At 44.6% G+C, this 15,248-nt stretch overlaps 1 pseudogene; it reads right to left on the reverse strand.

The window, feature by feature from the left end:
* Positions 1 to 4,535: 4,535 nt before the first annotated feature.
* On the reverse strand, positions 4,536 to 12,382 carry LOC130035145 (translationally-controlled tumor protein-like; annotated as a pseudogene).
* Positions 12,383 to 15,248: the final 2,866 nt, after the last annotated feature.

Consider the following 15,248-nt stretch of genomic DNA (forward strand, 5'->3'; position numbering starts at 1 on the left):
CCCAGTGTGGAGACTTGTTTGTTCACCCTTTTAAAAACTGTGAAAAGGACAGATCTAGATTCTGAAAATACAAAATTCAGATTTCAGAACACTTGTGTTTTATTTTTAAGAATTTCACTGTTGGAGTCGGAGAGATAGTATAGGGTTCAGGTGCTCGCCTTGCACACGACAGATTTAATCACCAGCACTGAACATGGTCCCCGGAACTCTCAGAGTTCTCTGAGCGTAAAGCCAAGAGTAAGTTCTGAGCACTGCCAGGCCTCAAACCAAACAAAATCACTCCTGTGGTGGGGCACAGGGGTGGGGAGAGAAGAGGGTATTCCAGGGGGGTACTTCTGATTCCGGATTCAGTGCTTGAGTGCCACTGGGCCTTCTACATGCAAAGTACATGCACCTTCTACATGCTAGCCCTTTGGCAGCATCTTCCTGGACTGAAATGATCACTCTATATCATGGTAGTGATGACTTTCTTCATGATGCCCCCGTACCCACTTTCAGACCCAGCCAACCTTCACTCCCTGTTTTTTTCCTCTTACTCCCTGTACTCCAACCTTGCTAATTTTTGAACAAGCCCTCAAATGTACCACGTTCCTTCCTGCCATGGAAACTTTGCTCATGTTATCTCATCCTTCCACACCCCCTGCTCTTTCTTCATCTAGTCCACTTCATTATTTCCCCTGAGTTCAGGAACAAGGTCCTCAAAAGTTGCTTTTTCTAACCTCTCCACCTCCATTGAGATATCTGTTTAGTTAAATACATCTAAACACTCCACATTTCTCCTCCATAGCATTTTTTAAAAAATGGGTCATACCCAGTAGTTCTCAGATAAGGAATCACAGCTGAAGGTGATTAGAGGACCATATGGGGGTGCCAGGAATCAAACCTAGGTGAGGCATGCACAAGGCGAGCACCTAACCTGCTTCACTATCTCTCCTTCTCACAATGTGTTTTACCTTTTGCATATCTTTAACTGTGCACCTGGCAATGCTCAGCCAGGGTTTACTCCTGACTCTGCACTCAGGCACCACTCCTGGTTGTGCTTGGGGGACCATATGGGATGCTGGAGAGCAAACCTGGGATGTCTACATGCAAGAAAAGGAAAATGCCTACCCGCTTTGCTATCATTTCAGCCCCACCAATATCATTTTATTCATGTAGGAAACTCTTGACTATGAAGACAAAGGCTGCAAAAGACTTTAGAGTTGAAGGGCTGGAGAGGTAGTACGACACTTGCCTTGCATGTGACCGACCTGGGTTCAATACCTGGCATTCCATACAGTTTCCTTTGCACCACCAGGAGTAATACCTGAGTGCAGAACCAGGAGTAACTCCAAATAATCACCAGGTGTGGTCCTCAAATAAAACCAAATTAAAAAAAAAGACTTTACTTATTGCTGATTCTATGGCTTTCTTGAATGACTCATCGACTCTTCAAAATTCATCATCAAATTATAATTTATACCCCCAAGACTCTATTTTTTTCCCTCCTGGAGTCATACCTGGCAGTGCTTAGAGTTTGCTCATGAGTCTGTTTGGTACTAAGAACTTAACCCAAGCCTCCCACATGAAAGTGTATGCTCCAGCCTTTGGAGCTCCCTTTTAAGCCCTCAAGATGAAGACTTTTTGAATACTTTATTTCAAGTGTCTTCCAGCAATACAAAACAAATCATCTAGCATTGCTTTTTGGGCAGATTTGAGTGGTGGTGGGACTGGTGTCAAAATATCGAATGCAACCAAAGTAGAGAAAGAGTATGGGGGAAATTGTCTGCCACAGAGGCAGGGGAAGGGTTGTAACGGGGTGGGAGGAGGGGAGTACTGGTGGAAAATGTGCACTGGTGAAGGGATGAGTGTTTGATGATTGTGTGACCAAAGCTCAAGCATGGAAGCTTTGTAACTGTATCTCACGATGAATCAAAAAAAAAAAGGGGGGGGAGGGGAAAATAATAAAATAAAATTAACATTCTGAATTTAGAAAATAGTATTGTGGAGTTCATGCCCAATTCAATCAGCTTAATTAATGGCTGAATAAATAGCAAATAGCACAGCGGTAGGGCGTTTGCCTTGCACGCAGCCAACATGGCCGACCCGAGTTCGATTTCTCCGCCCCTCTCGGAGAGCCCAGCAAGCTACCGAGAGTATCTCGCCCGCACGGCAGAGCCTGGCAAGCTCCCCGTGACGTATTCGATATGCCAGACACAGTAACAACAAAGTCTCCAATGGAGACGTTACTGGGCCCGCTCGAGCAAATCGGTGAACAACGGGAGGACAGTGACAGTGACAGTGACTGCTACATTATAAAAAATGTAAAAAAAAAAAAAAAGAAATAAAAGAAAAATTTGAAGTGTCTTCCAATCCCGAACAGTTCTAACATGATCCCTTTGCAATGCTCCCTCTCCCTCCTCCATTGACTTTTATTTATTTATTTATTTATTTAGCTTTTTGGGTCACACTGACGATGCTCAGGGGTTACTCCTGGATCTGCACTCAGGAATTACTCCTGGCATTGCTTGGGGGACCATCTGGGATTGAACCCAGGTCAGCCACGTAGAAGGCAAATACTCTTCCCGCTGTACTACCACTCCGACCCTCCAATGACTTTTAAAACAGACTTTTTTTTCTCAAATTAGTTTAAATAACTTTTTATTTTAAGACAACCTACATGGGTTTTTTTCCCCCCTTAAAAACAGTGCCTCGGGGCTGGAGTGATAGCACAGTGGGTAGGGCGTTTGCCTTGCACGTGGCCGACCTGGGTTCGATTCCCAGCATCCCATATGGTCCCCCAAGCAGGGCCAGGAGTAATTCCTGAGTGCATGAACCAGGAGTAACCCCTGTGCATCTCTGGGTGTGACCCAAAAAAGCAAAAATAAAACAAAACAAAAAAAACAATGCCTCGGGGGTATGGTGCCGCCCGCAGGTCAATCTGTACCTGTGAGGCGAGTGCATCAGCAGCCTGATGGCACTGTCAGGCTTTCAGATACCCCAAAATTGCTGCTGTGCCTTTGGCCAGACCCCAAAACCTTGGGGCAAAGTTTAGCAAGAAAGTAAACGGCCAACAGTTAGGTATGTGGGAGACATACCCACAAACCACCTCCCGCTCAGCTGTATAATTGGAGGCATGGCCCCTCTGGTTCCTGATCGAACTGCTTAACAGCCATGATTCCAGAGGCTCAAAAATGAATCTCGGAACCCAAAAGCTTTTGGCAGAAATGCGTCCTGTTCCTGCAGTAGGTTACTGGGGCTGGGACACTCCAGGTGGGAATAGGTTTCGTGCCGTGGCCTGTTCCCCTTAGCGGCCTGGTGACCGTCATCCTCCAGAGGCCAGAGGACAGTCAGGTTTGGCCTGCAGTGATGAGACATGTGGGGCCTCACCAGATGGGGGTGGAACAGGCCCTTTCCTCCCCATCCCAGTGAGATCTCGAGTCGTTGCTGACAAACGGCTTCTCTGGCTCCTGATCAAGCTGATTAATGGCCGTGATACCAGAGACTCAGAAAAAATCTTGAAACCCAGCAGCTTTTGGCGGAAATGCATCTGGACCTCATACACGGCCATGGTTCCAGAGGCAAAAGGACTTAATCCAGAGCCCGTAGCTTGCAGCAGAAAAGTGAATGGACCATGCGTTAAGGCACCATGCCTCTCCGGGAGGAAAAGGGTGTTGCTCCCTTTCGCCTTCCGCCCCCGCCCCCCCCATCCCAGCAGCAAGGTGGCCGCCTCCTCAGAGCTTATTGGAAAGCCAGGTATGAGCCGACCGTGACGGGGCAACTGCAGTCTCATGGGGAGAGGGGCGGGTACCGGCTCATCCTTCACACTGAGGTCCTGAGTTACCCCCATGCAAGGCTCTCCGGCACAACCATAACACCAGACGCACAGAAACCAATCTCTAAATTATCTGGCTCTTTGCAGAAATCCAAAATTGAGTGGCTGCAATAGCGGCCGCACAACATTATATGATTCTCATAACCAGCTATAGAAAACAAAGTATTTCACAATGCCTTTCCAGCAATTCTGATTGGTGGGGGGGGGGGGGGGAATTCTAAGCAATAATGGTACATCTTTTGTCGAAATGATGAGTGTAATCAATGTAGAGAAGAGTTAAGTAGAAATCATCTGCCTCACAGGCATTGGGTGGGGTGAGAGGTGGGTATATTGGGGTTCTTGGTGGTGAAATGTGAGTACTGGTGAAGGGAAAGGTGTTTGATCATTGTATGACCGAGACTTAAACCTGAAAGCTTAGTAACTTTTCCCACAGTGATTCAACAAATAAATATAAGACGAAAAATAAATAAATAAATAAATAAAACCATGAAAAAAAAAGCAAGGTGGAGTTCATGACCAATTCAATCAGCTAATAAGTGACTGAATAAATAGCAGTACTCCTACATAAAAAAAAATGCCTCCGCTACAAATAACTCAAGGTCAGAATAAATAAGAGCTCAAGATGACATCAGTTCCTGTTGTCTGTCCTGGTGTTGTGTGGATCAAAAGTGGCAGTCAGTTAGGATGACAGGTGATTGATCCAAAGTAATAGCCAAACCTATTAATGTTTTTCCATTTCTAAACCATCCTTAGCGAAAATCATATATGGGGTCACACCATCCTCACAGTATCCAGCAGAGCAACCATACCATCTGGATTCATGTTCTCTCCAATAAAGAACTGGTAGGTTTTGAAATTAGCATGGATATGTTTGCTTTGTTCTGCAGTCCCAGTTATGAGGTTTAAGTCTTTCTGATCTTTGTTCTTCAAGTTTGCCTTGAGTTGATTTCATGTAATCTTTGATGTATTTCTTGCAGGCTTCCTTAGTGAAGTTACTTTCCTGCAAGTGATGGTTCAGGACAATGTCCACACTGGTGATCATTGTGCCTGCAGTTCGTGCTTAGGGCATTTGGCAGGGGCATTTCCACCAACAAGCGAGTCATCAATGCTGCCCTCTGTCCCACTGACCATCTTCCCCTTGACTTCCAGGCATAGCCTGTTTGTGTTCTCCCCGTTCTTATAGATGTCAGAGAACATCTTATCACAGCTGATGAGGTTCCGGTGGATGATCCTGATAGTGGCTGGTGGCAGCAGCTGTAGCTGGGCAGGAGCATGGAGCTCCAAGTCAGGGTGCAAGCCAGAGTGGTGCAGAAATGGTCTTAAAACAGACTTTTTTCTTTATGTGTCACACCCAGTGATTCACAGGGGTTACTCCTGGCTCTGCACTCAGGAATTACTCCTGGTGGTGCTCAGGGGACCATAGGATGTTGGGAATCGAACCCAGGTCGGCCGCATGCAAGGCAAACACCCTACCCACTGTGCTATCGCTCCAGCACCTAAAACAGACTTTTAAGTTTTATAAGTAGCTTGAGTTTGTCCTTACCCTTTGCTGAATCCACAAGAACTCCTAAGATAATGTTCCTCCTTAAGAGTAAGCAATCAACTAAATTTTGTCTTACCAACATGTTGCTTTGCTGAAATTTCAGGGAGGTGATTTCTTTTTTTTTTTTTTCTTTTTTGGTCACACCCAGCGATGCACAGGGTTACTCCTGGCTCTGCACTCAGGAATTAGCCCTGGAGGTGTTCAGGGGACCATATGGGATGCTGGGAATCAAACCTGGTCAGCCACGTGCAAGGGAAACGCCCTACCCGCTGTGCTATTGCCCCAGCCCCAGGGAGGCGATTTTTTATGCTAAAATAGAATAAGTGTTTATATGTAATATGATAGCGTTTTTCCATTTCCTGACAAGGTGTTATCCAATCATGATAGAAATCAATAATTTCTCAGATTTGATAACTATAATAATTCATTGAGAAGTATCTCTCTTATAGGAGCTCACATTTATCACAGGAGCGTAGGCCTAGTTGGTTTTATTGGTTTATCACCTTGTCATATCAGAATAGGTGCTTACTAATAATTTTTGAATGAATGGAGGGATCAGTGAGAACCGATGGACTGCAATGCGACAGCAACTCTTATTGATAAGACTTCTTGTTGATTCATTTCCTGTTTGTGGCAAAACTAAGATAAACCCATTTTCTCACCTTGCCACCTGGACTCAATTCCAGAACATATTATGCTGCTACACAGGATTCTACGTGGAACCCTGATAGTGATCTTAAGTTCCCATATAACTACTGCGACTATAACATGATTTTTTATTTGCTCAGCTTAGTAATGTAGTTGTGCAATTAGGAGAAATAGAACTTGTCCATGACGAAGCCTGGAGAGACATTACAAAGGGCAAGAATTTTACCTTGCATGCATCTGACCTACGAATGATCCTCAGCATCCCACATGGTCAATAGGGCACACCAGGAGTAGTCCCTGAGTGTAGTGACAGGAGTACCCCTGACCATTGCAGGAGTGGCCGAAAACAGAACAACCCCTGTCCCAATAAAATACCACAGAAATTGTCCAATGTTTTGCCATTGTGTGAGAAAGGAGTGAAAATGAGTTCCATGAGGCACAGACATTTCAACTTAGTTTGACTGATTCCAGAGTAAAGGATAGCAGAATATGCTATCCTCAAAATATGCCACAGTAGTCTAAGGATTGTTTTGAACTGAAGGCTTTTGAGAAGAAGCAGATATAAATAAAACTTTTGGTCTTCCCTCCCACTTTTGCCTTCACAAGGCAGGACATAAAATTGTGAAGATGTATCCACCTTCTCTGCACCAGGAAGGAGTGAAGTTAATCCCGAAGAAAAGTCTATTTACTTATCAGTTCAGAGACAGCACCAAAGGAAACTGCTTAGCAAACTTAATGAAGTAGCCCTTATCTTCTATTAGTTTTTCTATACACAGGATGTACAGAAATATTTTACATATATAAAGTATGTATCCCTTCCCACAACTTGCTTTCCCTAGAAACACAGTCTTTTCTCTTTTTTTATGTCTCTATAATTTTATAATTCTTTCAAAATCCTTTAAAGCCCAAGTTCTAACAATTTTTTTTAGTTCATCATCTTTAGGTGATCCCACATATGTACATTATGCACTTATTTATGAAATTTTTTAATCTTCTTCTTGTTACTTATTTGCAATGGTGGGCATCAAGCTCCAGTAAGGCAATCATTTTACCCTTGAGCCACATTTTGCCCTGTTAATGTTTTATCAGTCTAATTTACAGAGATCAGAGTTCAAACAACAACTCTCTCTCTCTCTCTTTTTTTGTTTTTTTGCAATTTTAAGAATCAACCCCAGATCCTCACACCTGCAATACAAGTGCTCTTCTCTCAGCCACACCCCCAAGTTAGTATCAATGACTTTTTTTTTTGGCTTTTGGGGTTACACCTGGCAATGTTCAGGGGTTACTCCTGGATCTACCTCAGGAATCACTCCTGGCAGTGCTGGGAGACCATATGGGATGCCAGGAATCGAAACTGGTTGGCCGTGTGCAAGGCAAATGCCTTACCCACTGTACTATTGCTCTGGCCCCAGCATTAATAACTCTTTCACTTATATAGACATCAGCTTATCCAATGAGTCTAAGTTGAGTGAAGACTTAAGCCGGCTTTTTTATAAAAGGATCACTTGAAACAAGTCACCTGATAAGGAAGGATACGGTACTATCTACACCCATGTAGTGCCATGGTGAAAATACCCAAATAAGACCCCCATTAGAAGAGCCATTGCTGCAGCCAGAGACAGAGTCCAGGGCTTAAGGCACTTGTCTCACACACAGTTCACCTTGATATGATCTCCAACACTGAATATGGTCCCCTAATCACTACCAGGAGTGATCCTTGAGCACAGTGCCAGGCGTAAGCCCTGAGCACTGCCTCTCTTCTCCACCCCCTCCCACCCTTCCCCTCTTCTCCTTTTCTCTCTCCTCTCTCTCTCTCCTCTCTCCCTCTCTCCCTTCCTTCCTCCCTCCCTCATCCCCTTTAAATAATGGAAGAACACAGCCAGCTTTGCTCAGGTCTTACTCCTGGCTCTGGTGCTCAGGGATTACTCCTGGAAGAGCCCTGAAGACCTACCATAAGAAGCAATGGTCATCAAACCCAGGCCAACTGTTTGCAAGGCAAGCACCTTACCTACTGGACTATCTTTCTGGCCTAATGTGATTTGCTTTGATTTATGACTTACTCAGTTACATTCACTTAGCGCTTAAAACACTTAGGTACTGCATAAAATACTTTTAAGATATATGAGTATTTTCAAAAAGATTCTTTAAAACTATTTGTCTTGACTATATGCTGTTATGGAGAAAGATGACCACTAGCTGTGTCCCATACAATTAGCTATTAAAATGCTGAGGGTTTTGTTGTTGCTGCTGTTGTTTGGGGGTCACATCCAGCAGAATTCAGTGTGACTCCTGGTTTACTTGGGGGACCATATGGGATGCCAGGGAGCTAACTTGAGTCAGCCATATACAAGGCAAGCTCCTTACCTGCTATACTATTGCTCTCGCCCCTGTATTTGTTGATTTTATTGAAAAAAATCAAGCTCTAGATATTTTTAGAAGATCTATTATGGGCTAAGCCTTAGAGACACAGAGAAGTGTAAAATCCAAAGATGTATAAGATGTCCTTGCAGGTGAGATTATCACTTCCTTCCTCCACTTTCTCCCTGCAAAAAGAGAATGTGAACAATTGCATCTCTACCTCTGGACCATGGAGTTTTTCCTCTTCTCCCCATGAGGTCCTCTTCTTCATCTAAAGAAAGACAAAGCTAGGTAGAGTTGAGGCACGTTAAGTAACTAGGAGATAGTCTACAGGTTGAGAGAGGCAGTTAAAGGTAGAGTAGAAGTAAAAACATCTTAAACTGAAGTAGGATGAGTTCAACATGTATTTGGAATTCATGTTTGGGTAAGGTTGGGTACAGTGAAGAAGCTTTTGATAGAAGTGATGGTGAGAGGGAAGTCAAAGTCTGGGAAATATTTTCCAGTTTTATAATTTCACCGGAAGAGCCTGGCAAGCTACCCATGGCGTATTTGATATGCCAAAAACAGTAACAATAATGACCCCTCCGGGCTGGAAGAATAGCGCAGCAGGTAGGGCGTTTGTCTTGCATGTGGCCGACCCGGGTTTGATTCCCAGCATCCCATATGGTCCCCCCAAAACTGCCAGGTGTAATTCTGAGTGCATGAGCCAGGAGTAACCCCTGTGCATCGCCGGGTGTGACACCCCCCAAAAAAGCAAAAAAAAAAAAAAACAATAGCGACCCTGAAAGAGCCTCCAATATGGCAACGTTGGAAAAGACAAGTAAGGGAGGCTGCTAAAATCTCAGGGCTGGGACAAATGGAGATGCTCAAGTAAATCCATGAACAATGGGATGACAGTGATACAGTGATACAGTGATAATTTCACCATTGCTGTCTACTAGCTATCGATCAACTGGGGCTAGAGAAAGAACTCAAGAGATCAAGCACTTGCTTTGCATGCAAGAGGACCAGAATCGATCCTTAATACTTTCTGATCTCCAGAGCACTGTCAAGGGTGACCCTGGAGCACAGAGCAAGGAGGAATTCCTGAGCACTGTTGGGTGTGCCACCAAGAAAGAATAGAGCAAACAAAACCCCAAAGAAAATACTTCACGGTTATAGAAACAAGGAAGTTTTATACACAATCATTGGGCATTAATTAAATCCAAAATTCTGTCTTGTAAAAACTTTCTCCTTGACTAAACTCTAGTGAGGCCCCTTTGAGTTCCCTTCTCAACTAGGTCTCAATCTTTGCCTATGAAAACAACAAACTTTTGGGACTGAAATGATAGTACAGTGATAGGGCTCTTGCCTTCCATGCTGCTGACCTGGGTTCAACTCCTGGTATCCCATATGGCCCCCTAAATGCCACCAGCAGAGATCTCTGAGAATAGAATCAGGTCTAAGCCCTGAACACCACTGGTTCTTAACCCCTAAAATCCCCCTAAAAGGAGCTCTCCCAAACAAAAAGCCAATCAGTGTTCCTTCATTCATTGCGGGTGGTAATGTTGCCTGGTGCAGCCCTTTTGGAAGATAGTATGGGCATTTTTAAAGAAACTAGCAACTGAGATTCCATATGACCCAGCAATTTCACTTCTTGGCATCTACCCCAATTCCCCCCAAACTCAGAAATGATATCTGTGCTCCTAGGTTCATTGCAGCACTACTTATAATAGCAAAAATCTGGCAACAAGTGTCCAAGAACAGATAAGTGAATAAAGAAACGGTGGCATATATACACATTGGAATGCTATTTGGCTTTAAGATGAAATCATCAATTTGCTGCCATGTGGATGGATATGGAGAGTATTGTGCTGAGTAAAGTTAGTCAGAAGGAGAGGGACAGACACAGAATGATCTCTCTTGTATGTGAGATATAAAGAAACGTAGTAGGGGCAATAAAAAATGACCAGAGGCAACAGAAAATGAGAACTGCTCTATAGAACTGAAATTACCAAGGAGGGGAACAGGTATGGGAATGGGGGAACACTGAGACAGCGGTGGAGGGTGTGGCATTGGAAGGTTCTATGCATGAAACCTTTTCATGAACAGTACTGTAAATTAAGGTGAGGCAAATAAAACTTAAACAAACTCAAACCATAGTCTTTCAGCACAAAAAATTTTGTTTTCTCTCTACGCACTGATTTGAACAAACATCTCCAGGAGTTTCTAACAGTTCAAGGACACATCCTCACAATGACCCTTGCCCCTCCTTAAAATTCCTGAGAAAGCTCAGAGCTGCCTAGAGAAGCTGTTTGTTCCTGCCAAACCTAGTAACAGAGAGATAGGCCTCAGAACTCCTTTGTAATTGTTACGTGGGAAAATTCACAATTATAAATCCCCTTCTACTTTTTGTCTCTTTGAAATGCAAACATCTGGGGAGTTGACTCTCACTGTCAGACATTGGGCATCCTGGTCTAACTTGCACCACCTGCCTTCTCTCATACACAGGTAAAGTTTGTCTTTTGAATAAGCACAATTCACAAGCCTCACTGGCTTAGTCCCAAATGCTAGTCTCCTTAAATACTCCTCAACCCGATTTCTTCAGTGCTTTCTAGCTTTAAAATGGCTGTATGTCTGTCTTTTGTTTCAGTGAACTTGAGTTCGGTTCCCTCTTGAAAGGGTTATTGTTAAATGGTGTTTGTCTTGTCTCTCTTGGATAGTCTCCTGTTTTCTGTGCTGATTCATAAGGGGAACATTTTTTGGCTGTTCTGGTATCAGAGGGAACCTGTTCTTTGACTGTTGGGGGGTCTCGAATTCCTGGCTGGAAGGTAAACTAAATATCTTGGATAGCTGGGTTTGGTCTTTTTTGTTTGTTTTGTTGTTTTAATTCCTCCCTTGCTTCCACACCTTTATTATTATTTTTTAAATTTTTTATTAGTAAAACACCAGGAAGTACAGTTGTAGACTTACAAATTTTTGTATTTGGGTTTCAGTTATACAATGATCGAGTACCCATCCCTCCACCAGTGCCCATTCTCTACCACCAATGATCCCAGTATCCCTCCCACCACCCCAACCCCCACATCCCACCCTGTCTCTGTGGCAGAACATTCCCTTTTGTTCTTTCTCTCCTTAAGGGTGTTGTGGTTTGCAAAAAAGGCAATGAGTGGCGCTTACACACCTTTAGATTCTATCTCCACCTCTCAGAAATCTCCCCTCCTTTTTCACTCTTGATGTAATTGCCCCAGGTCAAGGCACATCATCCAATGACTAGATCAATCTAATTACCTTAAACTAATCTCCCTGCCTCCTGTCTCCACATTTTCCTTTAAATTCTTGTTTTTTGTGTTAAGCCCAGCAGTGCTTAGGGCTTACTTGTGGCTCTGTGCTCAAGGATCACTCCTGGCAGGGATCAAGGGACCACATGGGATGCTGGGGATTGAACCTGGGTCTGCAGCTTGCAAGGCAAGAGCCATACCTTGCTAGATATTATCTCTCTGGTTCCAATTTACACACCTTTAAAGCCATGCGTCTTAGGTATATAAATTGCTCTATGAAGTTTTTATTTTTTATCTGGGGGGAGATTATGGTCCCACACCAAGGGTCACTCCTGACAGTGCTTGGAGGATTGAATCCATGTTGGCCATTTACAATGCAAGTGCCTTTCTGGTACTATTGTTAGTGCAGAAGTGAATTTTCCTGAGCTGGTGGGAATTGTATGAAGATAAATATAAATCTCAGAAGGTGAAGAAGTTAGAGTTTATTGTACAGTTCATATAGATGGATCCAGTTTCCCCCTGCAATGCCCAGGCTTCTCCTTTGACAGGTGTACAACATCATTCATTCTGTTTCGAGATGCCTAGCCCATGTAGACTCCCTGGTCCTGTCCCTTGCCATTCCCTCACCTCCAGTATATGCTGGCCTGGTCTTGTCTCTACTCCACTCTCTATCCAGTATGGTCTTGTCATTGGGCCTCTCTCCAACTGTGCCCCACTGGTTCCATCATCTGGTCTTTCCTGGTCTTCAGTCACGACCATGGTGCTTGTGGGTGAGACTCCTGTGCTAAGTGCCTATCTCTGGGTCTCTCTCAAACTGTGTCCCAGCGGTTCCTCCTGACTTTCATTGTCTCCAACTATTGCCACGTGCACGTGTGTGAGACTTCTGTGTCCTGGACCTTGTTACTAATTGGGCATCTGAGCCCTGCCTGATGCTGCTGCCTGCCTGGATGTCTGAGCCCTGCCTGATTTCTGTCATCTATCTGGGAGCACAAAGCCAAACTGATCTTGCAGTCTGCCTGGGCATATGTGAAGAGAAAAAAAAATTGGCTGGGGGCTTCTTCAATCTGCTGTTATCGCCCACCCTCCAGCCATCGCATTAACTTTTTTGAGTGGATACCTTTTCCATGGATGGAATTTAAACTGACTAAATTCACCTGGCACTCCATCCTTCCACATCTGCTGTGTCACTATTTCTCCAGTCCTCTATTTATATTTTCAAAAAGGAAAAAATTAGCATTTGGAAGGAAATGTTTCTTCCCAGTATGAAGAGGAACAAATTGGAGGGAATGGGACTGGCTCTAACGCAGGTGACAAGTCAGTAAAAAATGGAGCAATCTCAGCTGGGTTTCTTTTTCTCATAGCTTAAGTTTAGGAGGTCAAAGTGATAGTACAGCAGGAAAGGCACTTTCTTTGCATGCAGCCAACCTGGGTTTGGTTCCCAGCATCCCAGATGGCCTCTGGAATTCTGCCAGGAATGATCTCTGAGCACAGAGTCAGGAGTAATCCTTGAGCACTTCTGAGTGTGGGGTAAAAAAAAAATAGGAAGAATCTGAAAGGGGGAAAAAAAAACACGTTTTAAAAATAATTAAATTTAGAAGGTAGTTGGGCTGGAGAGATAGCACAGCGGGTAGGGCGTTTGCCTTGCACACAGCCGACTAGGGTTCAATTTCTCCGCCCCTCTCGGAGAGCCTGGCAAGCTACCAAGAGTATCTCGCCCACATGGCAAAGCCTGGCAAGCTCCTCGTGACGTATTCAATATGCCAAAAACAGAAACAGGGAGTTGGAGAGATAGCACAGCGGGTAGGGCGTTTGCCTTGCAAGTGGCCGACCTGGGATCAATTCCCAGGATCCCATATGGTCCCCTGAGCACCACCAGGAGTAACTCCTGATTGCAGAGCCAGGAGTAACCCCTGTGCGTTGCTGGGTGTGACCCAAAAAGCAAAAAAAAAAAAAAAAAAAAAAAAACAGTAACAAGTCTCACAGTGGAGACGTTACTGGTGCCCACTTGAGCAAATCGATGAACAAAGGGAGGACAGTGACAGAAGGTAGTTTAAAAAAATGAGGGCCACACATTGCGTTGTTCAAAGGTTACTACTTCTGGCCCTACTTCTAGCAATTCTTGTGGAACCACGTAGTGTCCAGGATCAAACTCAGGCTCCCAGCATATAAAGCAAGTGCTCAGACCCATTGAGCTCTCTCTCTCTCTCTCTCTCTCTGTCTCTCTCTCTTTCTCTCTCTCTCTGTCCCCCCCCTCGACCCTATGAAGTAATTCTTTGTTGAAAATAAACTAGGTAACTAAACGAACTTTAGGAGTGTACCTTCAAGGTGAGAAAACGTTCTATTTTGGGTCAGGAAGATAGGTCAATGGGCTGAGTGCATGGTTCTGAATATGATCCCTGGAGCACTACAAGGGACAACTCCTGAATCCAGAGCCTGGACTTATTCCTGAGTACTTCAGGGTGCACTCCTCCCTCCCTCTCTCCCTCCCTCCCTCCCTTCCCTTCTACTCTTTCTCCTCTCTTCCTCCTTCCCTCCCACCTTTCCTACTTTCCTAACAACCTTTTTTGTTTTTCTTCCTTCCCTCTGATGTCATGCTGTAGCTCTGATGAAGGGTTGTGTATCAAATACACACTTGGTGGTAGTGCTATCACATTTTTTTTTCTTTTTGGGTCACACCCAGTGATGCTCAGGGGTTCCTTCTGGCTTTGCACTCAGGAATTCCTCCTAGTGGTGCTTGGGGGGCCATATGGGATGCTGGGAATTGAACCCGGGTCGGCCGCATACAAGACAAACGCCCTACCCGCTATGCTATCACTCCTGCCTCCTGCTTTCACATTTTGGTGGTGGTGGTCACCAGAATTTGCACCCACTGGTTTAAGTGATTGCACATGCCTGACTGCAGTGCAGGACCAGGGATCATAGGCAGCAAAGCTGCTGAGTATACAAACACAGACGCACACACCACCACCACCAGAGCTGCCAGGAGCTGAGAGCAAGCAGCTGAACTGGAGATGTAATTTGAGGCCTTACTCATGCCAGGCAGGTGCTTTAGCCATAGAGTGATCTACCAAACCCCATGATTTTTTCTTTGGGGTGAGGTGTGTGTGTGTGTGGGGGGGTCACAATCCAATGATACTCAAGGGCTACTCTTAGATATGTGATCAGGGGACCATGCAGTAGCAGGTATCTAACCTAGGTCTTCTGCATGCAAAACTTGTGCTAGCTTCATTCATAGAATCGTCTCCATGCGTTATTAATTTGCAGTTTTTGTTCCATACCCTGCAGTGCTCAGAGCCTACTGGCTCTGTGCTCAGAGGTCACTCCTGGCTGTGCTCATGAGACTGTATGTGTGAGGCGGGTCAAACAAGGATCTGTGCATGAAGGCAAGCTCCTTACCCCTTGTACTATCTCTCTGATCTTCCTGAGTTCTTCTGTGAAATCACAGTAAGCAGGGATAAAGTCCAGAAGAATAAACATTTATGTTTATCACTGGTCCTTTTGTGTATTTCTGGACTGGTATCCGCCCCTCTCCGAGAGCCCTGCAAGCTACCAAGAGTATCTTGCCCGCAGGGCAAACCCTGGCAAGCTACCCATGATGTATTCAATATGCGAAACACAGTAACAA

Source organism: Sorex fumeus, unplaced genomic scaffold (genome assembly GCF_029834395.1).
Source record: "Sorex fumeus unplaced genomic scaffold, SorFum_2.1 ptg000006l, whole genome shotgun sequence".
NCBI lineage: Eukaryota > Metazoa > Chordata > Mammalia > Eulipotyphla > Soricidae > Sorex > Sorex fumeus.